The sequence below is a fragment of the Lactuca sativa genome, chromosome 8 (assembly GCF_002870075.4).
Source record: "Lactuca sativa cultivar Salinas chromosome 8, Lsat_Salinas_v11, whole genome shotgun sequence".
Taxonomy (NCBI): domain Eukaryota; kingdom Viridiplantae; phylum Streptophyta; class Magnoliopsida; order Asterales; family Asteraceae; genus Lactuca; species Lactuca sativa.
This window is the reverse complement of record NC_056630.2, coordinates 87,340,022-87,363,258: the sequence shown is the minus strand read 5'-3', so window position 1 is coordinate 87,363,258 and position 23,237 is coordinate 87,340,022.

Genomic DNA, 23,237 nt, shown 5'->3' with positions numbered 1-23,237 from the left:
CTAATGCCAATCCAAGCATGGAATTGATTGTTATTGCTATATAACAATTAAAGGTAATTCTCTAAACCCTAATTCAGTTTATAACATGTTAGATATAAGTTTATTTGTATTGGATTCAAAGCATGTACAATAGAGAAACCTAGATCCAAGCATTAGGGTTTGTATGAGCACATAGGATTGTTTCTTATGCATAAAATTCGTTAGTGGTATCAGAGCCTTGATTGGTTTCAGTTGTATTTGATGCTTATCTGTTTTATTTACTGAAAAACGAATTTTTGGCCTCTGCCCGACCTGACTCGGCGAGTCAGTGGATGAACTCGGCGAGTCCAGGGGTCAGACAGAGGGAATTTCGGCATTTAACTGCTGTTTTGACTTGGTTTTAATGCCTAAGTCGTTTTTTGAAGCTAAAATCCGAATTTTATCTTAATTAAATGTTTATCCTTGCCAAAACAATAGATAATTTCAAATCTTTTAAATATTGGTTGCTTATGTGATAAATATGGATTATTTAAAGTTATTTGGTAATTATCTAATGACTAAAATAAGATTAGGCCAAATGTAGATAATTATGAAATTAATTGTTTAATTTGAATTATTTGTTATTTGATCCATAATGTTTTGAAATGTTTCAAAACTTGCCCTCAAGTTTTGGAATTTAAAAGTTTATTATAAGTTTAATTTTGAAATGTTAAATTCTAAAACCCTAGTAATTTGAAAAGTTCGAATCACACCCTTATGGTTTTATTAATTAATTAAAATGTATAATTAAAAGTGATTTAATAAACCCATAAAGTTTTTGGTTTACATTTAATTAAATTAAAAGTATAATTTACTAAGTTAAACCACCTAGTATTTTAAAAGTATAAAATACACCCTATACTATATATAACATTAAAAGTCTAGTATTATATATGAGTAAACATTCAGTCTTACCGTTAGTAGGCCTCATTCATGAAGCTGGTCTATAAGGGGTGTTTAAGGAAATCGCCTATAAAGTGGAGATTGAATGGGTATCCACTCTTACCCACCGCACTCTTGACTAGTGGAGGTGTTGGATAAGGTGTCTAAGTCCATAACTATTTCGGGCTTGTACTTGACCCGACCCGGCATGGTCCATTTGGGTTGCATGGCACCATGTAATTGGATAGACTAAATGAGAGAAATAACACTTGGAGATTATTAATATATTATAAGTTCTAATATATTAATAATATTATTTGATTAGTTGATCAAAGAATTAATTTGGAATTAATTAAGTGATCAAAGGATAACTAATTAAATATATGGGTTGATTATGTAAATCATTCATATCTTGTATAGTGGGCTAAGAGGCTCCATGGATTATCAAGTTGGGTTCTACCCATAGGATGCTCCATGGATGCTCCATGGGAGTTACAAACCCATGGGTCATGGAAATGAAGAGTCATGACACATTAGGGTTTACATGGTGTAACCCTAGATGTGTCAACACTATATAAGAGTCCCATTCTCCACAAAATTGGCTACACAAGTTGAACACTAAGAAACAAGAGGGCTTGGCCGATTTTGAGAAGTGTGTGTTATCTCAAGAGTCTTTCCAAGAGCATTTGGTGTTGTGTGAAGCATTTGAGGCATCACACTTGGGGTGCTAGGCTCACAAGGTTTCAAGGAACACAAGCAACAACAAGGTAAGTTATTCTATCTATGATTCAAGTTAAAATTGTTCCCCATGTATGCTAGATAGGAATATAACCTTGGAATTCAACTTTGCATGATAATTAGACAAACATAGATCCAAGGTTATTAGGGTTGCATGTACACTTAGGAAGTGTTAGAATGCTCAAAACCCATCAGTGGTATCAGAGCCTAGGCTTGTTTGTTTGTTATTTGTGCTTAAAAGTTGAAGAAAGTCGAAAATCTTGCTGTCTAACTGATGGACTCGGCGAGTCCATGGGGAGGACTCGTCGAGTTCATGTGTATCTTCAACCTACTCGGCGAGTAGGTTTATGCACTCGGCGAGTAGGGTCGACAGAGTGCAGAATTTCGACTTGAGTTGCTGGAAATGGATTAGAATCATTACCCTAAAATGTTTTGGTACTTGAAAACTTATTTTAGAAGGTGTAATGTCTTTTCTAACTCATTTACAACAACTAGTTATCAAAATTACAAAGATTAAATATGATTTTGATTCTTGAAAGTGTTCATATTCATGTTCTTGTTCTTATGATGTTTAGATGATCATAGGAATTATTTGTAACCTATGTGGTAGATTAATTCATGATCATAATGTGTTTTAATGGAGTCCATAACTTGTCCTCAAGTTATGGAAAACCAAAAGTCTCTTGGATTAAAAACCATTAAAAGAACACAAGAGTTAGAAAAATGAAAAGTCCTCATTTTATTACTCTATTAAACTCATAAGTTACAAGATATGAAAAGTTTTGAAAGTTTACAAAACTTGCCCTCAAGTTTTGGAACAAGTAAAGTTAAGTTAAAACTTTAGTTCCAACCCCTAGAATTTTAAAAGTTAAAATTCAACCCTTATACTTATATTATTATGATTTAATAATTATATATATATGTATAAAAACAAAGTCGTCTTACCGCTAGTACGCCTCATTCACGAAGCCGGTCTATAAGGTGGGTATAAGGTTGTTGCCTATAAAATGGTGACTTAATGGGTGTCCACTCTCACCCACCGCTTGCTTGATCGGTGGAGGGTCGTTAGCCGAACGGGTAAGACAAGGACTTATTAATTCTCATTCAAAGTATGATGAATATTATAAAGTAACTAATTGTTTTATTAAATTCCCAATCTTAGTTACTTTAGGAAAAATGTGAATAAGGTGCTATTCCATGAAATTACACTTTACACTTTGATTAAGTCGTTGGTGGAGCGTGTGTGGTTAACCGGCACACTAACTTGGACTTAAAAAGGTAGGTAAAGGGTGACTTAGGGTTTATTATAGTATCGATGGAGCGTGTGTGGTTAACCGGCACATCGATTGAGTGATAAACTTTAAGGGTACCAAGTGATTTGCATGGTTACTTCACACCTCGTTTTGTGATCCTCGGTATCCCAGTCACAAAACTTGGAGGGCACACTCGAGATTGAAACATGCCTTTGAAAAGTTCATTGAATCTCAAAGTATCTAGGAATTTCTAAGAACCATTCAAAAACCTAATACTAAAATATTGCGGTTTTCGTGGTGGAAATTGGTGAATCGTCATTCACCTACCTTTCAAATATGATATAGCTTAGATTACGGCATACCTCTTCTAAGTTATATTATATTGTGATTGGATCCTAGCCTTAATATTGCATTTGGGTGTTTATTAAGGACTCTCTTATCTAAACTAATCTTGTCCTCTTTTCTTCAGATGTCTTTCAACAATGCTTCTGGCTCTAATCCTAATGGCTCCTTTACCCTTATGAACTTGTGTGGGAAAGTCACCTTTGATGGATCCAACTTCAATGAGTGGATCAGAAACATCAGGATGATTACCCGCTACGAGGACAAAGAATATGTCCTTGACAAGGAGCTTAAGGAGATTGATGAGTCCACTGCAACTCCTCAGGAGATCGCTGAATTTCGGGCACATGAAAGGGATGCTACGAAAGTGGCTTGCATCATGATGGCCACGATGACAGTGGAACTCCAAAAGTCTTATGAGGATTTCTACCCTTATGACATGCACCAAGATTTGATGGAAAGATACCATCAAAGTGCACGACAAGAGAGGTATGAAATCATCTGCTCCATGATAACAACCATGATGAAGGACTGGGAATCCGTCACGAGCCACATGCAGAAAATGCAAAGGTATGTGGATCGTTTGCTGAAGCTTAATGTGAACTTCCCGGAGGATCTTGCAATAGATATTATTTTGCATTCCTTACCATCGTGCTATGATCAATTCCGCATGACATATCACATGAACAAGGAAGAAGTCACCCTCAGCAAACTTCAGGGACTTCTCAAGACCGCAGAAACAGGTCTTAAGGGGAAGTCGGTTGCTATCACTCCTACTCAAAACTCTACTCCGGTTTTGGCAATCGGGAAAAGTCGAGGGAGGAAGAGAAAGAGCTCTTCTAAGGGTACCAAGGTTCGGACCCTTGATGGCTCTTCTTCAAGTGGAACCAAGAAAGGTTTCATTACTCCTTCTTCTGACCCAAAAGAGGCTGAATGCTTCTATTGCCATGAAAAAGCTCATTGGAAGCGGAACTGCCCAAAATACCAGCAAGATGTGAAGGATGGGAAAGTTAAACCCAACCATGCAGGTATTTACACTATCATTTCTAATAACTCACCCCATTCTAATTCTTGGGTCCTTGATACCGGTGTGGTATTCACATTTGTTGTGACTTGCAGGGACTAAGAAGAAGTGAGGATGTGGAGCAAGGAAGGATAAACTTGATCATGGGGAATAGGAAAGCTATACCTGTTACCAAGATTGGAGTTTATACTTTATCGCTAAGTAGTGGGTTTAGTTTAGATTTGAATAAGTGTTGTTATTCGCCAGGAATGGCAAGAAATATTATTTCCTTTCATGCTTTGTACAAACAAGGGTTTACCTTTTCATTTAATAATGAAGTTGGTTCTATTGATGCTTTCTTTAATAATGTTCTTTACTTTAAAGCATTACCTTGTGATGGTGTGTATGAAGCTGTATCTGTTGTAGATAACTTAGGAAATAATGTTTTGTGTATTGATTCTACTAATAATAACTTGGATAAAGCATCTTTATGGCATTGTCGTCTTGGACATATAAGCAAGAAACGCATAGGCCAACTCCAAAAGGATGGAGTCTTGGAGTCATTTGACCTAAAGTCAGATGATAGTTGCGAATCATGCTTAATTGGAAAAATGACAAAGTCACCCTTCATAGGTTCGTGTGAGAGGGGTGAAGGTTTGTTGGACCTTATACACACGGATGTGTGTGGACCATTCAAACATGCCACAAGGGATGTTAATCGTTATTATTTGACTTTTACTGATGATTATAGTAGATATGGATATGTCTACTTGATCAAGCATAAGTCAGAGACTTTCGAGAGGTTTAAGGAATTTAAACAGGATGTCGAGAATCAATTGGGCAGGAACATTAAGATGCTTCGATCCGATCGTGGTGGTGAGTATCTTAGTTCAGAGTTCCTCGACTATCTAAGGGAATGTGGGATAGTCTCACAATTGACACCTCCCAGGACACCACAGTTGAATGGTGTGGCTGAGAGGCGTAATCGAACCTTGTTAGATATGGTTCGTTCCATGATGAGTCGAGCTACGCTACCAATCTCATTCTGGGGGTATGCCTTAGAGACTGCCGCCCATATTCTTAATCTAGTCCCTACAAAGAAAGTTGCCAAAACTCCTCACGAGATGTGGACTGGTAAAGTACCTAAACTAGACTACATCAAGATTTGGGGTTGCGAGGCTTTCGTGAGACGCGAGACTCATGATAAGCTCGAACCTCGAAGCGAGAGGTGTATTTTCATCGGTTACCCACAGCGATCCTTTGGTTACCTCTTCTACAGACCTAGTGACAATGTGGTCTTTGCAGCAAGAAGAGGAGTCTTTCGAGAAAGAGAGTTTATAAGCCAAGGAGACAGTGGGAGGCAAATTGATCTTGAAGAAATTCAAGAATCAAGCAGTGAAGGAACTTCAAACTCTAGCCCTCAACTTGAGGAGGAAAGTCCTGTTGAGCAAATTGACAAATCTGTACCTCTGAGACGTTCCACGAGAGTTAGGAGTGCACCTGAGCATTACTATGGATTCCATATTACTGCAGAAGGTGAGACACTTATTAGTGATGAGACACTAGTAAGTCAAGATGACCCTAACAGCTACGAGGAAGCCATGGCAGGCCTCGAGTCTGCTAAATGGAAAGAGGCTATGGATAGCGAGATACAATCCATGTATGACAATCAAGTTTGGAACTTGGTTGAAAATGTACCAGGTCGCAAGACAGTAGGGTGCAAATGGGTCTTCAAGAAGAAGACCGACATGGATGGTAAAGTACACACTTATAAGGCTAGACTGGTTGCAAAGGGCTTCTCTCAAATTCCTGGAGTGGATTATGATGAGACCTTTTCTCCGGTAGCCAAGATTAAGTCTATTCGGGTTCTGTTAGCCATAGCTGCATTTCATGACTATGAAATATGGCAGATGGATGTCAAAACCGCTTTCCTTAATGGAAAGTTGGCTGAAGATGTTTACATGAGTCAGCCACAGGGTTTTGTCAGCAACGAGTACCCTAATAGAGTGTGTAAGCTTGAGAAATCCATTTATGGATTGAAGCAAGCACCTCGCAGATGGAATCTTTTCTTTGATGAAAAGGTCAAGGAATTTGGCTTTTCTAGGAGTGAAGATGAATCTTGTGTGTATGTCAAGGCTAGTGGGAGTATAGTTAGCTTTTTGGTATTGTATGTGGATGACATACTACTCATAGGAAACGACATTCCAACCCTGCAGGAAGTAAAGTCCTGGCTTGGGAAGTGTTTCGCTATGAAGGACCTTGGTGAAGCTGCCTATATTTTAGGGATAAGAATCTTGAGAGATTGGAGTAAAAGAATAATTGGACTTAGTCAGAGTACCTACTTGGATAAGGTGCTGAAGAGATTCAGCATGTAGGATTCCAAGAAAGGAGAGTTACCCATCCAGAGTAACACCAGATTGAGTAAGACACAAAGCCCTAGCACTGAGGCTGAGATAGCAGAAATGAGTCGAACACCTTACGCTTCGGTTGTAGGATCGATCATGTATGCTATGACGTGTACTCGACCCGATGTAGCTTTTGCCTTGAGCATGGTTAGCAGGTATCAGGCGAACCCTGGCAAGGCACACTGGACTGCGGTAAAGAATATCCTCAAGTACCTACGGAGGACTAAGGACTGGGTTCTTACCCTCGGTGGGAGTGGTGACTTGAGAGTAGTAGGGTATAGTGATGCTAGCTTCCAGACTGATAGGGATAATTTCCGCTCTCAGTCGGGCTGGGTCTTTACCCTAAACGGAGGAGCAATTTCTTGGAAGAGTTCCAAGAAAGAGACAGTGGCAGATTCTACTTGTGAATCAGAGTATATTGCAGCTAGCGAAGCGGCAAAGGAGGCGATATGGCTGAAGAACTTCATTGGAGACCTTGGAGTTGTACCAGCTATTAAAGAGCCAATGGAAATTTTCTGTGATAGTGAAAGTGCTGTTGCCTTAGCCAAGGAACCAAGGGATCATGGGAGATCCAGGCACATCGACAGAAAATACCATTTCATTAGACATCGGATTGAAGAAGGACACCTCATGGCAAAGAGGGTATCATCAGATGAGAATCCGGCAGATCCCCTCACAAAGGGACTGACTCGGGTTAAGCATCTTCAGCATGCTCGGAGCATAGGGCTGAAAGATGATATTAGATTTAGTAGTTAGATAATCTCGAAATTTGTAAAGTGTAATTGACAATTGATGATGAATAAAAGTGTTTTATTTATGAGTAAAGTGTTGCCATCTCTTGTCGATCGTTTACTATATTTCTTTTGCATGTTTTGACTTCCAGAATAATTTTGTTTGGTATAACATATTATTCAAACCTCCACAGTCGGTCATATGTTGGAAGTAGATATGAATCAAGGCTGTCATGTTTGGTTGTAGAGGTCTTGGACAAGGCTACAACAATCATGAGTGCTCATAAGTTCTGAGCATTGGACTCAACCCACGCTCACTGGAATCACTTCATGGAATTCTATCTCGAGTGATCGTGAGACGGTAATATCATATAAGTCTTCAAACCTAGAGATATGATTTGTTACTTACAAGTTGGTTAGGCATTGATTGTACGAAACCACATTGGTAACTCGATGTTATAAAATGTACTTTTGTGTGTAATTCAATGAGTGGTAGAACAAACATATGAGTCGAAGTTTATCTGTTCCTTCTTGGATTAGAAGCTGATATCTGGGCCCCTCGATGATTTTGTTTTGACCCATGTACCGGGCCCGGTCAGAACTAAGTTGATGTGTTCAATTAAGTTCTATGTCAAACAAATCGGAAATCGGGAAACAAATGTTGGACAATAAGCAAGACAATGTTCCATGTATTTGTCCGGCTGATATCTAGAACAGAGGATTATATGATCACTTATCTTAAATGGCGTACCATCATCTTCTCAGTTCCAAGAGACCTTGAAAGAGCTACGATTGTCGGTCGGTTCCTGAAGTACTAGAGATATAGTTATTAGACTTATCCAAGTGGGAGACTGTTGGATAAGGTGTCTAAGTCCATAACTATTTCGGGCTTGTACTTGACCCGACCCGGCATGGTCCATTTGGGTTGCATGGCACCATGTAATTGGATAGACTAAATGAGAGAAATAACACTTGGAGATTATTAATATATTATAAGTTCTAATATATTAATAATATTATTTGATTAGTTGATCAAAGAATTAATTTGGAATTAATTAAGTGATCAAAGGATAACTAATTAAATATATGGGTTGATTATGTAAATCATTCATATCTTGTATAGTGGGCTAAGAGGCTCCATGGATTATCAAGTTGGGTTCTACCCATAGGATGCTCCATGGATGCTCCATGGGAGTTACAAACCCGTGGGTCATGGAAATGAAGAGTCATGACACATTAGGGTTTACATGGTGTAACCCTAGATGTGTCAACACTATATAAGAGTCCCATTCTCCACAAAATTGGCTACACAAGTTGAACACTAAGAAACAAGAGGGCTTGGCCGATTTTGAGAAGTGTGTGTTATCTCAAGAGTCTTTCCAAGAGCATTTGGTGTTGTGTGAAGCATTTGAGGCATCACACTTGGGGTGCTAGGCTCACAAGGTTTCAAGGAACACAAGCAACAACAAGGTAAGTTATTCTATCTATGATTCAAGTTAAAATTGTTCCCCATGTATGCTAGATAGGAATATAACCTTGGAATTCAACTTTGCATGATAATTAGACAAACATAGATCCAAGGTTATTAGGGTTGCATGTACACTTAGGAAGTGTTAGAATGCTCAAAACCCATCAGGAGGGTCGTTAACCGAACGGGTAGGATAGGACAGAAACCTTCCATTATAAGTATAGTGAAGTACAAAGTAACTATATGCTTTTTCAAATTCCCAAATCATAGTTACTTTAGGAAAAATATGAAATTGTATGCTAATCCATAGAATTACACTTCGTACCCCTGTCAAACGTTAGTGGAGTGTGTGTAGTTAACCGGCACACTAATTTGGGGATGACATTGGTAGCGAAGGGTGACTCGATGTTTGTCATAGATCATTGGAGCGTGTGTGGCTAACCGAGACATTGATTAGGTGATAGTAGCATTGGGTGCACCACGTGATTCGTATGGTTATTCACATCTTGTTTGTGATCCTCGGCATCCCAGTCACAAATAGTAGGGCATAATTGAGATTAAACATGCCATTGAAAAGTTCAATGAATCTCAAAAGATATAGGAGTTTCAATTCATTTAAAACTTAATCTTCCTTTTCGTTTTTCATGGTGGAAATTGGTAAATCGTCATTTACCTACCTTCAAATATTCTGCAACTAGATTACGACATCCCTCTTCTAGGTTCTAGAGTATTGTGTTGGATCCTAGCTTGATGTTTCATTTGGGTGTTACATCAAGAATTCTAATCAACATAACTTGAATTTTCTCCCGTTTTGTAGATGACTGAATCTTACAATGGTCTTCCCAAATCCTTTGGAACAAGCTTTCCAAATGAAGATGACGTTCCGAGATACGATCAAGGAAATGAGAGTCATGCTTCACTTCCTCCACCTCCTCCAATCGTTCTCCCTGACCCAAAAGTTCAAGCTCACTCAAGCCCTTTTGGCAAGTAAACACGAAGATGGGAAACATGTGTGTGCACACGTCTTAGAGATGAAGTCACACATTGATAGGTTAAGCATGTTGGGTGTCGAGATTTCAAGCGAGTTGGCTACTGACTGGGTTCTTCAGTCACTTCCTGAATCATATAGTGAGTTCGTTAGAGAGTACTATATGATGGATCACGACGTGACCCTCATTAATCTCACCTATTTGCTTATAGCTGCTGAATCAGCAATGATTTGGCATGCTGGTCAAGCAGACTTGTCTGGTTAATCAAACTCCCAAACTTCAATGGACACTGGCAACATTGGAAGTGCAGAAAGAACTAAGTCTGTGATTGTCCAATGTGCTGTGCCAAAGGAGTCCATTTGCTTTTATTACCAAGAGAAGGGGCATTGGAGACGAAGCAGCCCTAACTACCTGAGAGATCGAAGAGATGGGAGAGTCAAGACGTATGGCTCTGCTTCAGGTAAAATCCATTATCTAACTCTTTTGAGTTCCTATTCTAGATTCTTAATACATGATGTGATAAGATTACACTTTGATATTTTGTAGGATCGAAGAAAAGAGAGGAAGCTTGAAGGAAGAAGTGAGCTGAATCTAATCATGAAGAAATGGATTTCGATCACATTACTTGAAGAATCGATTCTTGAGCTACTACTTGGAGTTAGAATAGATTGTTAAGAAATATGTAATAACATAGTTTTTCAATTGAATTGCATTGTAAGGACAAAATTTTTCCGCAATAAAATAAATTTTGATTTTATCTTATTTATTTATCCTTGCAATGGCATGTATGAAAATTAATGTTTGAATGTTTCTATTATTAGCAATAATGGATTTGATTCTTAATTATGTTATTTGTGGAAATGTCAAAAGTTTACCAAATAGGGAGAGCTTCTCATCGCCCAAGTTTCAATTGGACAGAAACTTGGAATCATGCAATGTGTATTTTATGATGAATGAAAAACTTTCACATTTGGGAATCTTAGACTAATTCTTTGACAAAGTATCAATTGAAGGACTAGGAGATCAAGTACACTAGGTTGTGTGTCGATCAAGTCCACCACAAGAGTGACAAAGATATTCGTCATGATTTACTAAAGTTTAGTAAATATGATTATACTTATAAGATTAAGTGTAATTCTGAGATGATTGAAAGAGTTTCAATGAATAGTAGAACGAATAAAGAAGAATCAAGAAGGCAGAAAGATAAAAGTTCTCCATTCTAAGAAGAAGGGAGAGTACCTTTTATTGTGTTTTATGATGAAGTCTTAATGATTAAGAACCATATCTCAATTGATCCTCTAAGTGAGTCTTAGTTCATTTGCATGTCTAAGAAGAGGAATCGAGAATTGTAGAAATGGTTAAATCAAAGAGTCAATCATACTTCGTTCCAATATCAAGTCTTAGAGTCATACTCCAAGATTGTGACATTGAGTGACAAGTCTTAAGTAGGTTTATAACACTCATCAAATGTGGAATTTGGAAAAGTTTTCTTATTCTTGCACATTAGAAATTGGTAAGTTATGATGTCTTGGATAAGACAAAGACCAACTAGGACCAATTTGTGAAGTGTTTTGTCTTGATAAGAACTACACTAACTCTTGAATATTTGCTTTGTCAAGAAATGTTTCTTGACAAGAGAATCTTATATGTCAAGGAGTCAGTGGGAGTCTTAATGGTCTTGAAAGATTTCAAGAACAAATCAAGAATATACCTTATCGATCATCACTAGCACACGACTTGAGGTTTGCAACCTATCGTGCTGACATTATTTTGTTTTTATGCCATTCCAATTGAGTTAATTGCGTATGTGAGTTCTATGAGTTCTCATTTGAATACATACTAGAGCGTTAGTCGATGGAAAGTACATTGATATGTAAGGACAAGTTACTAAACTACTTGGAAGACATGGTGGGCACTTGTGTTACCATAAGGCAAGAAATCAAGATTAAGAAAGTTCAGTCCATATGAGTTTGGATTTGTCGCAAACCTTGGTTTTGGCAAATTCACATGAATAGGAACTCATACACCATAAAATCTAAGTTTCATAAGATTCTCTCCTTCATGAAAATGACTGTGAGGAAATGCTTTCACTAAAAGAGATTTTAAGAAGATAGCGATTGTGAAAATTGTATTCTCAAAATTCGATATGGTTACGGCATCCCTTTCCATAGTTCGAATTATGAGATTTGGCAACTAGTTTCAACATTTGGAACTTAGTAACATAAGTTCTGAATTGTTTAAACACACATATGAGCTATCTAAGACAAAGGTGTATAAAGTTAAGAAGCCTAGATAAAGGCTTATCGAAGTATCTGGTATTAGAAATATGAATTTCAGAAATTCAATAGGCATTCTTTTCCGAAAGTTCATTTGTTTTCTGAATACATGTCAAAGTTAGTGGGAGCATAAGTGTTATGCTTATATGATAATAATCATCATGATAGTGGAAGCATAAGTGTTATGCTTGTATGATTATTATGGCGAGTATTACAAGTTAGCAATATTAATTATAGAAAAACAAAGATTCAATTTGCAAAGTTGCATGGGTTGAAAAGTTGTTTTAATATAACTAAGGGAGAGAATATTATATCTCGTTTCAAAATCTAAAGCTTAGATTGAGAAATTTTAATATTTTCAGTCAAAGGATACATTGTGTGTTCTTAAAATTCGATTATGATTACGGCATCCCTCTTCATAGTTCGAATTGTGAGAATATGACACATAAAATATCATGGTAAAAGATTGGTAAAGTATCATATCTTTATGTAAGACATTATGCATCGTGTCCCATACGCTTCAGGTATAGGATCGATTGCAAATGTTATAATATTTGACCATTCTAAAATTTTTTCCAAATGTCTAGCGCATTAAGAGGGAAAAAGGACTAGAATTGGTTTCGACTAAAATATTTAAACAACCATCAAAGGACGATCCAAAGTTCGCTGAGGATTGGTCGCTTGTGAGTAGTTGGAAGTATGGTATTGGATGGACCATATTGACATTATTATGAATAGATAAGATTCTATTAAGAATGAGTTGTCATTTGGAAAATATGGAAATGTTTCCATATTGGAAGTTGGATGTTGAGAGTCTATGTCTAGATTAGAAACTTTTATGCAAGAAGGATGTTCAAAGGAATGTACTTTGAATGTGAGACTTCGCGTCTATGGAATTGTCTTGCAACAATTTCTGAGAGAGTACTTTGTAATTTCATTAGCCAAGTCTTGGTGACTTTTGTGCTATGACTTTATGAAGGGATCGTTGCATAAGATGTTAGAATCTAGCATATTCTAATAATAGCAAAGAACCCTGTGTTCTTACACTAATGATAAGGATTGGGAATTGTGAAATGAGCATCATCGAAAAGGTTTTTTCAATTGATCTATTTCACAAAGTAAGGACCATAGGAAACATAGTGTGCATGCTTTATGCATGGGACAGCTATTGTTGTAATTTGAGTAATAAGTTGATTTTCTGAAACAGTAAACGATAATAATAAGTAATCAATATGGTGGTTAAATAGAAGTGTTTTATTTACTCTCACAAGTTTGAGGCCATATAGGATTAAGTATTATTATTATGTTTCAGTTTGCATGTTTTGACTTCCAGAATAACTAGGTTATTCAAACATCCACAGTCAGTCATACGTTGGGAGTAGGTATGAATAAAGACTGTCATGAATCTGTCTGTAGATTGTCTGAAGTGTTTAGACATAGCACAAGTTTGCTGCAGAGTTCATGAGTGCTTTGATAAGATTAGAGTATTGGATTAAACCCACGCTCACTTGGATCACTTCATAGATTTATCACGAGTGATTAGTGAGACGCTAATATTGTATAATCTTGAAACCGAGACATGTGAGTTGTTATTTTTTGGTCGGTTACACATTGATAATAAGTAAACGCTCCAGTAACTTGGTGTTATAAAACTTATTGTTGTGTATGATTCGATCAGTAAATGCAAGCAAGCATATGAGTCAAAGTTTATCCATTCCTTTTACTCAAAGTGGGATAAAAGCGATATCTGTAGGCCTCTCGATGATTTAGTGATGACACCTAAGCGCTTGGCCAAGCCGGGACTAAGTTGATGCGTTCAATTGTAGTCTGTTATCAGTCGTCATAAATCGGAAGTCGGGAAACAGTATAGAGAGAATGATTGAAATTCATGTCTTTTGTCTATACGATATCTTGAGAATGGAGGAATATATAATTCCTTATCTAGAGAACACGCTATCTGATAAGATCAGAGTTGACAGCGGCTTTTGAAAGCTACGATTGCTGATCAGGTTCTGAAGTCATACGGAAAATAGTTATTAGACTTATCCAAGTGGGAGACTGTTGGATTAGTGTCTAAGTCCATAACTATTTTGGTATGTACTTGACCCGATTATGAGCATGGTCCTTTTGGGTTGCCTTCACCATAGCAATATGTAGGACGAATTAAGGAGAGAGAGGTTTAAATATGATTTATTAATATATTATGAGAATAATATATTAAAGGGGAAATCATATTGTTTAATTAATATTAGTCAAGAATTAATTAAGAATTAATTTTGTGGCTAAAAGTGATTAATTAAATTTAGGGGACTGGACTGCAATTATTGGATAATTGAGTTATTGGGCTAAGGAATGCTAAAGGAACAAGGGGTGAATGAAATTATGATGGGAGCCCATCATACTTTCGTCCATGGCCTTATCCAGAAGGTTCCATGGGCTGCTTAGAGTTTAAGCTGTCCATTAGGGTTTTGACTGAAACCCTAGCAACCCACACAAGTATATAAAGGACCCCTTAGGCCCCAAAAACGTGGACAACTGATTCTCTAGGGTTTCTAGTCGTTTTTGGCAGCCTCCTTTCTTCTCCTCTTCATCCAAGTTGCATAAGGTGTTTGTGACTCCATTAGAGGTGCAGCACTTGAGGCACTAAGCTTTCTAAGGCCAATCCAAGCAAGGAATTGATTGTTATTGCTATATAACAATCAAAGGTAATTCTCTAAACCCTAATTCAGTTTATAATATGTTAGATCTAAGTTTATTTGTCTTGGATTCAAAGCATGTACAATAGAGAAACCTAGATCCAAGCATTAGGGTTTGTATGAGCACATAGGATTGTTTCTTATGCATAAAATCCATCACATTTCTCGTCAACTCTAGACCTGCTCACATCTTATTTGATTCTAATTTCTCAGATTCTTTTGTGTCTTATGAAATTGCGCATTCTTTTCAAATTTCTTGTTATACATTCACCTAATCATTTCATTTAGATACCGTGGGAAGTGTATCATTGCTTGCTGATAAAGTCTATAAAGATTGTGTCATAGAAATTTAAGGTTATAGTTTTCATGCTAAACTGATTCCTATCTCTTTTCCCAACTTAGAAACTATTCTCGGCATGAATTGGTTGTCAAAGAACCGCACATAACTCTTGTGTTACGAAAAGATGGTACGCATCCCTATCAAAGGGAAATATTCTATTTTGTGTCTTCAGTAGACAAAGACATAAAATCTTAAAATTTATCTCTTTCCTAAAAACTCACAAACTTATATCGAAGGGGTATTCTACTTATCTAGCCTATAAAGTTGATATCTCAAAAGAGAGGAAGAAAACGGTAAATAATGTTCCTGTTGTTAACGAATATCCTGATGTTTTCCCAGATGATTTTCCTGGACTTCCTCCGAATAGGCAAATAGAATTCCAAACTGACTTTATGTCTAGTGCTGCTCCAATTGCCAAAGACTGCTCGACAGAATGATAGCATTTGGGTAATTCTCGACCGACTAACTAAGAGTGCACATTTTCTTGCCATACGTGAAACAGCTCCAATTGAAAAATACCCGCAAGTATACATAGATGAAACTGTTGCGAGACATGGTGTGTCGCTAAAGATTATTTCCGATCGTGATAGTAGCTTCACTTCTCATTCTTGGGCAAGTATGCAATGTGAATTGGGATCTCATGTCACTCTCAACACATCTTATTATCCCCAAACAGATGGTTAGACGGAGAGAACAATCCAAACAGTAGAATATATACTGAAGGTATATGAAGCACTATATTGGTGTAAATGTCGTACACCATTATGTTGGCATGTTGTAGGATAGAAAGTCCTTGATGGTCCTGAAATGATTCAAGACACCACTGAAAAGATTCAATTTGTATGAGAAAGAATAAAAGCGGTACAGGATCGACAAAAGTCCTATCCAGAAAAGAGAAGACGACCTATCGAACTCCAGGTGGATGAATTCGTATTGCTGAAGGTATCTCCATGGAAAGACATGCGTTTTGGGAAGAAAGGAAAATTTAGTCCTAGATTTGTTGAACATTTCAAAATCTCTAGAAAAGATTGGTAAGCAAGCATATTGCTTTGAATTGCCTGAAAATCAGGCAGACATTCATGATGTATTTCATGTAAGTTATCTGCCTAAATGTTTGAGCATTTATGATGAAACGGTCCCATTACCCGAGGTGAAACTGGATAATAAATTAAGATGTGTACAAGAGCCTGAAAAGATTATAAACGAGAGAATGATTGATCTATGTAATAAGGAAGTAGAATTAGTGCTTACTAAGTGGAAACATCATCGAGGCACAAATTAACTTGGGAAAATAAGAATGAGTTAAGAACGAAATATCCCCATTTGTTTAAATCTTTGTGATTTCGGGGAGGAAATCCTCAAAAGGAGGAGGTATTTGTAACATACACATTTAGTTATCATGTTTTGTTAGTTTAAAAATGAATATTATTAAGTAATATATGGTTTTGAGCATTGAGTTCTAACAAGATAGTTTTACGAGATTTGAAGTAAAACTATGTTTAGAATTATTCGGGAAGTATTGGAAGTCTTATGAGATTCCGATCAAAAGTAAATTATCGAAATTAATGAAAATGTGAAATTTAAGATGGAAATAAGTCAAAATAATGCTATTAAAAGTTGTACATTATCTCGTTAGAAACATTTAGGTGAAAACCTCACTGAAATCCGAGTTATAACGAAGAAGTTATGACTTATTGAAGTTTTGCGACGGAACCGACACAACGCCATATGACATAAAAAGTAAGTTTACGATAAACTACTTTTAGCCTTAGCGATCTAAATGAAAGTCGTAGTATTCAATAAACCGAGAACTTTCATAAAAAGAGCGTCCAAATCTGACTTCGTATGAGGAAGTTAAGATTTTTCTAAGATTCGACATAGCAGTGTACAGCTTGAAATTTGAATTATATGTCGAACAATTTTTAGCTGACACAATCTAAACGAGAATTGAAGACCTTGTCGATTGTAGTTCAACGGTAGAAAGATAGATGAAAATGGATGTCGAATGAAGAAGTTATGAATTTTTAACGGACTTTTCCTCTCTCGACCCATTAAAAATATAATATTAAAAATGAAATCAAAATTATCCGATGGAATCTAAACAAACGTTGTAGAGTATAATCTCACTTACTCGTGGATATAAAAAATGTCAAACACCGAGATCGTATGAGAAAGATATGAAATTTTAAAGTTTATGGCACAAATTACGAGGCTGGACCGGAGAAGTACGCGCAGCGTACTACGAACACACGTATCAGCCACCTAGCGCCTTCGCATGATGGACACGTGTCCTAACTCAGCCACGTCCGAGGCCCAGGTTCCGATCAGAAGCGACGTCTCGCCTATGCGTAGCGTACCCAGGTACGCCCAACATAATGTGAGCCCTCGGACCACTATAAAACTAATGAGAGGTTTCTGAATTTTGTTTAAAATTTTGACTCTCTTTCACCCTCTACTCTCTCTCAAATTACCCTAACACCCCCTAAAGTCTAGGAAACATCCCCGACACCCGAAGCAAGTCCCGACGCACCGAAGACTCGAGATAATAATCTTTTCAAGTTGAAACTCTGCCCCGCGTAAGGCCAGTTTTTCAACAAAAATCCCCAGTTTCATCAAAGAAAGTCATTTTTAGAGACGAAGTCCTGCCCAAATTATCATTTTACCAGTCATTTATTTCACGGTGAGTTCAATATAGGGACAATTGTATGGTATGTGTTATATGTGCAATATGCTTTCCCGATTTATTATGATAATGGAGCTATACCTTTAACCATGAAGTGAATGACTAATCATCACTTCGGTATTGGTATGTAGCCTTTGACCATGAAGTGAATGACTAAGCATCACTTTGGCATTGGCAGAAGGTTAGGTAGGGCTAAATGCCTGTAAATTGGTAGCAAAATGATAATTTAGAAGTCATTTATTTTCTATGCCACATGGGCTGAAGTCTTATTGATGTATATCATGTTGAAATTGTTGTATTTCATTGATTGTAAATCTTTGAATCAGATTATTCGTTGATATGGAAAGCCTGTCATATGATACTCATCTGCCTCTGTTGTACTTTGTCCCCCTTTGCTTCTGTCATATTGATATATATATATATATATATATATATATATATATATATATATATATATACGTCATTACCTTATAATGTAACTATTATTGAACTCACTGAGCGTCACCGCTTATCCCTTTCAGTGTTTAATTATTGCAGGTGATAAGCATCTAGTATAGTTATGTACTGTTAGAATACGTAGTATAGATAGTATTATAGCTTTTGTATTTAGTGTATAAATTTTAGGGAAGTTATGTAATATATAAAACTTTGTAAAAACCTCGTTAGTCGGTTTGTATCCTATCTTTTGTCATAAGACCATATATGTAAAATGTGTTTATGAATATGCATGTAGCATGTTTGGAGTAATAAAGTTAAGTAGGAAAGGGGTCTTTGACTTTGATAATTCGTCCACGGATTTCATACAAGGGTTCTCTTCATACAAATTTGATTTTAATGAGAGTATCTTTGTTACAGTTAAACGGGATGAAATGTAACTACTTTGATTGGATTGATCCTGAACTTGAAGGTCTGTATGCACTCTACAAAACCATATTAATGAAATGAGAAGGGATGCGAATGGATATGAGCATTGTTGTTCTGCAAGGATGGAGTCAAAGATAAAGGATATGCAGATTGTCATGATGGAGGAACAACAACTGTGTGCTACACATGTGTTGAAACTGACAAAACAAGGGGAAAAAGTTCGCATGAAGATAAAACTAGCAATAGTTTTTTGGGTTTTTTTTTATGGATGAGGGTTCATGATGATGGTTAATAGTTTCATGTAGGAAGTGTTGCAGTGTTGCTAGTGTATGCATAGGTTTTTGGATGCTTTTGTATAAGATTTTGGGTAGTGTATGCGAAGCTTTGTATAAGCTTTTAGGAATCTTTTGTATGTAACAACAAATGGGTAGGGTTTGGGAATCTTTTTATATGTAATACCACATGGGTAGGGTCATAACAATTGACACTTTTGGATGTATGTAACAACACATGGGTTCAGTTATCAATGGAAGTCATTCTTACTTTAGGTACTTTTAATAGTTTTACGTATAGTTATCAATTATCAAAGACAAAATACTTAAATTGTGCATACAGTTATCAATTGATTCCATTACAAAATGTGCCTTGGTCTTAACAAAAATAACACATACAAAACACTTAAATTGTTCAAATGGTGCATTGGTCATGGACTACAAAGGAAACAGACAAAATACTTATGTTTTTCAAACCCTACGTTAAATAAGAAAACTGTTGGGTATTAGAAGTTGCGTCATTGGGCTTATAGTAGTTAGTCCATTATGTACACACTATTGGGCCTATCGAGCTGTCTCATCAATTAGGGTTTATGTATTTATAGTGCATGCATGCACCGTAGGAGGTTAACCCTTTATCTTTGAAATTGTTTTGTAAACCCTAATCACGCCTCTACTGTAGCAGTTCTTAATCGAGCTCTTCTGAGGCTGTGAAACTTGAATCATTCAGGTTATTTTGAATCATTTTTGTGTTCTTATGTACTTCCTGTTTTGAATCTTATCGATCTTTAAGGATTTTATCTTAACAATTGGTATCAGACCAGGAGACTATGTAATTTATACGCATCTCTTCTGTTACAAGAAGCTACTACGGTTTCCGTTAATATTGGATCTTGTTCAGTCGTCATCTCTGTGTTCTTCACGCTGTGATCTCTATATTACCCTATTTTTTTACATGTCTGATTCTTAAACAAGTTACGAAGATCTTGTTAAAATGTCGCACGACGATTCTCAAATCAATTCCATCAGTAGTATTAGGTCAACAACAAGAATTCTTATTCTCTTTCCCAACTATTATGAAGTGTGGGCGCTTCATTTTGAAGATTATGTTCTAGGTTTAGAAGATAATGGTTACTTGATCTGGCAAGCTATTACTGTTGGAGCTTTCGTTCACTCTAGAACAAAAAGGAAGATTAAAACTCAGGCCGAATTTAATCAACTTATTCTTGATGTCAAAGAAGTTCCTCAAGATGAGAAAGAAAAGCTACAAAGCAACCTCAAAGAAATGAGAATCATTAGATTTGCATTACAGGCTGATACATTTCGCCTTGTCAGTTCTTCTGATACAACCAAAGTTGTATTGGACAAGCTTAAAGAGCTCTATTCAACAGATGCAGATCTAGAGCATTATACTCAAACACTCCTGTTGTCTGAGTTTGGTGCTTTTACACAAAATACTAATAAAAATCTTAGTCAAGCGTTTAATCTCTACAATCATCTTTTGAGCAGAATGACGAAACATCGCATTGGACATGAAATCATTAAGCATAAGGTAACGTTCATGAATGGGTTAATGTCTGAATGGATGGCGGTGGTATCAACGGTGAAAGCTCATGGGCAGTTTTGAAATTACACCTTAGAAAAGCTGGTAGGTATACTGAAGTCACATGAAAGCGAAGTGACTAAAGAAATGAAAGTTGTGTCTAGCATGGGTTTGTTGGCATTGGTTGCAAAAGGGAAGCAAATTGCTGAGGATGAAAATGAAACTAATCTTTCTGATTGTGAGCTAACAAATGAAGAGTTCGCTCTGAAGAGGTTAGAAGGCCCACTCACGGAAAGAGCTTTGTGGCGAATAAAGGGGATTCACATATGGGTGGAAAGTGTTTTATGGTGACAAATGATGTGTCACAAATGCGAGGGTATGCAACAGATGAAGGACAAAGAGAAGTGAATGGAAGAAAGGATGAAAACTGCTTCACTGCGAAGCCCATTCTTGCACAAATCAGCGAATGTGATCAGCTGATTAATAAGGTACATTCCGTTCTTGAATCTCTTAATGTTCTTATATCTAATTATGAAACTGAATTAAACGATTTAAAATTCACCTTTTCAAATATAAGTGAAAGTTTGAAACAAACTCTTCTATCAAACGCTAACGTAACCGATCAAATAAGCAGGGTGTTGTCCAAGAGTGAGGAACGAAGGATGTGGATATAGAAGATAGAGTTTGAGCTATCTTGGTCTAGGGATGAGTCTATTTATTTACAATGAGACAATTTAAAGCTTTTAAAACAATGTAACATCTTTTGTTTGATTGCTAAGAGGCTTTATTTTAATATCACTCAATTGCATTTGAATTGTGAAATTGGTAAGAAAATTCATAAATTGATCTTGCCATTTTTGGAATTAAAAAAAGATGAAATCGATGTTGATTGTCATCAATGTGAATCTATCCTCTCATCAGATGAAACCTCAAAAGCTTATAGAATTGGACTTGACAAAATTGTATCACATATTTAGTACAAGGATCACAAGGACATGCTGAGACAGCTACTCGATGAAAATGATAGATTAAAGATCAAAACCATAATTGTACAAAATTTGATTCATTAAGTACGAAATTGAGTTCAGACTATAAATTAAATGTTGATAATATTTCTAAATTCGATGAGGACAATGAGATGAGTAAAATATCTATAAAAGATGAGGTTGACTGTTCACAATTCCTTAAAAACAAACCTGAAAAAGCGAAAGCTCTCATTTCAAAAAATTCAGTTGAATTCGCGCATTTTTATCAAAATAATCCAAAGGATCTAAAGGAAGTTGTGACTATTTTTCCAAAGGTCCAAACGTCGCCTAACCAAGTCTTTACAGTTAATGGCGTAACTAAATGTCAAACGGTCAAACTAACGCCCTTAGTCGAAGCTGATAATGCTGATGGGTGTGATAAGCACTTCTGGTCGACCTCGATTGACAATGCAAATGAAACAATAGGTCTATCTGAGAATAACTCTTAGAGAGTTAAACGAAGGTATGCGAAAGACAAGGGCAAAAGCGAATGTTCACAAATCTGCTGAACAATTCACAACACAAAACGTCAATGAAATGCCAGGTACAACAAAAATCTGCAGGAACGAAAACAATTTTGGAAGTCAAGGAACCCTAACTTTGTTCACCATGAAAGGCGTTTCAATCATCAGAAGAACGTTGGATCAAATGCCAAAAGCCGAAGAGTCTCTTCAAACGCGAATCCAAAAGGGTTTTCATCTCGTAAGCCTCCCAGCCATCAGGATCAAAGACACATAAGTCATCTCATATCCTCTATCTCGAAACCCACCAATCTTTCAAATCATAAGTCAGCTCCCAAAACAACCTTCGTTTCTAAACGAGGAGTTTCACACTCTTCCACCTCCTCACCACACGATAAAGGAAAGGCGAAGATTGTTTCAGAGTCCCACACTCCTTCTAGATCTAAGGAGAAAGAGTGAAAGTTTGTTTAAAATCAATAAGAAACAAAAAAAAAAAAACAAAAACAAACTAACACGAAAGAATCAAACCAGAAAGATAATCGTATCAAGGTTTTCACAATAAAAAGGAAAGATCAGACAACCTTAATAAAACGAACTTATATGATTGATCTCTCTATTGCTTATCCAGTTTCTGTAAAAGGCTCACGAGGACCCAAACACCTTTGGGTTCCTAAATCTGCTTAACTTTTGAAGATTATTTGTGACAAACAGTTTGACACTAAATGGTATATCGATAGTGGCTGTTCGCATCACATGATGGGAAGAAAGGAGGAACTGAGAGAATAAAGAGAACTGATGAATGGTGGTCTTGTGAAGTTTGGTAAAAATGCACTTGGGGAAATCAAAGGGTATGGCATGATAACGAGTGGTGAATTCTCAATTTGCAAAGTGGCATATGTTGAGGGACTGCAACATAACTTAATAAGTGTTTTGCGGTTGGTAGTGGGTACAGGACTAAAGGTCTTGTTTGATGATGAAGGATCTGAAATTATCGAAAAGAAGACGAAATCAGTGTTGCTTATATCAAAACAAAAAGGCGAGATATATCCATTGGACATCAATACGATATAAGGGAAACCTTCTATATGTCTGCTCTCTATGGCTACAATAGACGATAGTTGGCTATGGCATAGGAGACTTTCGCACCTCAACATCAAATACATCAACAAGCTAGTTCTTGGTGATCATGTGTGAGGTCTTCTTCTCTTGAAATATGACAAGGATCATCTCTGCGCCACATGCGAAATG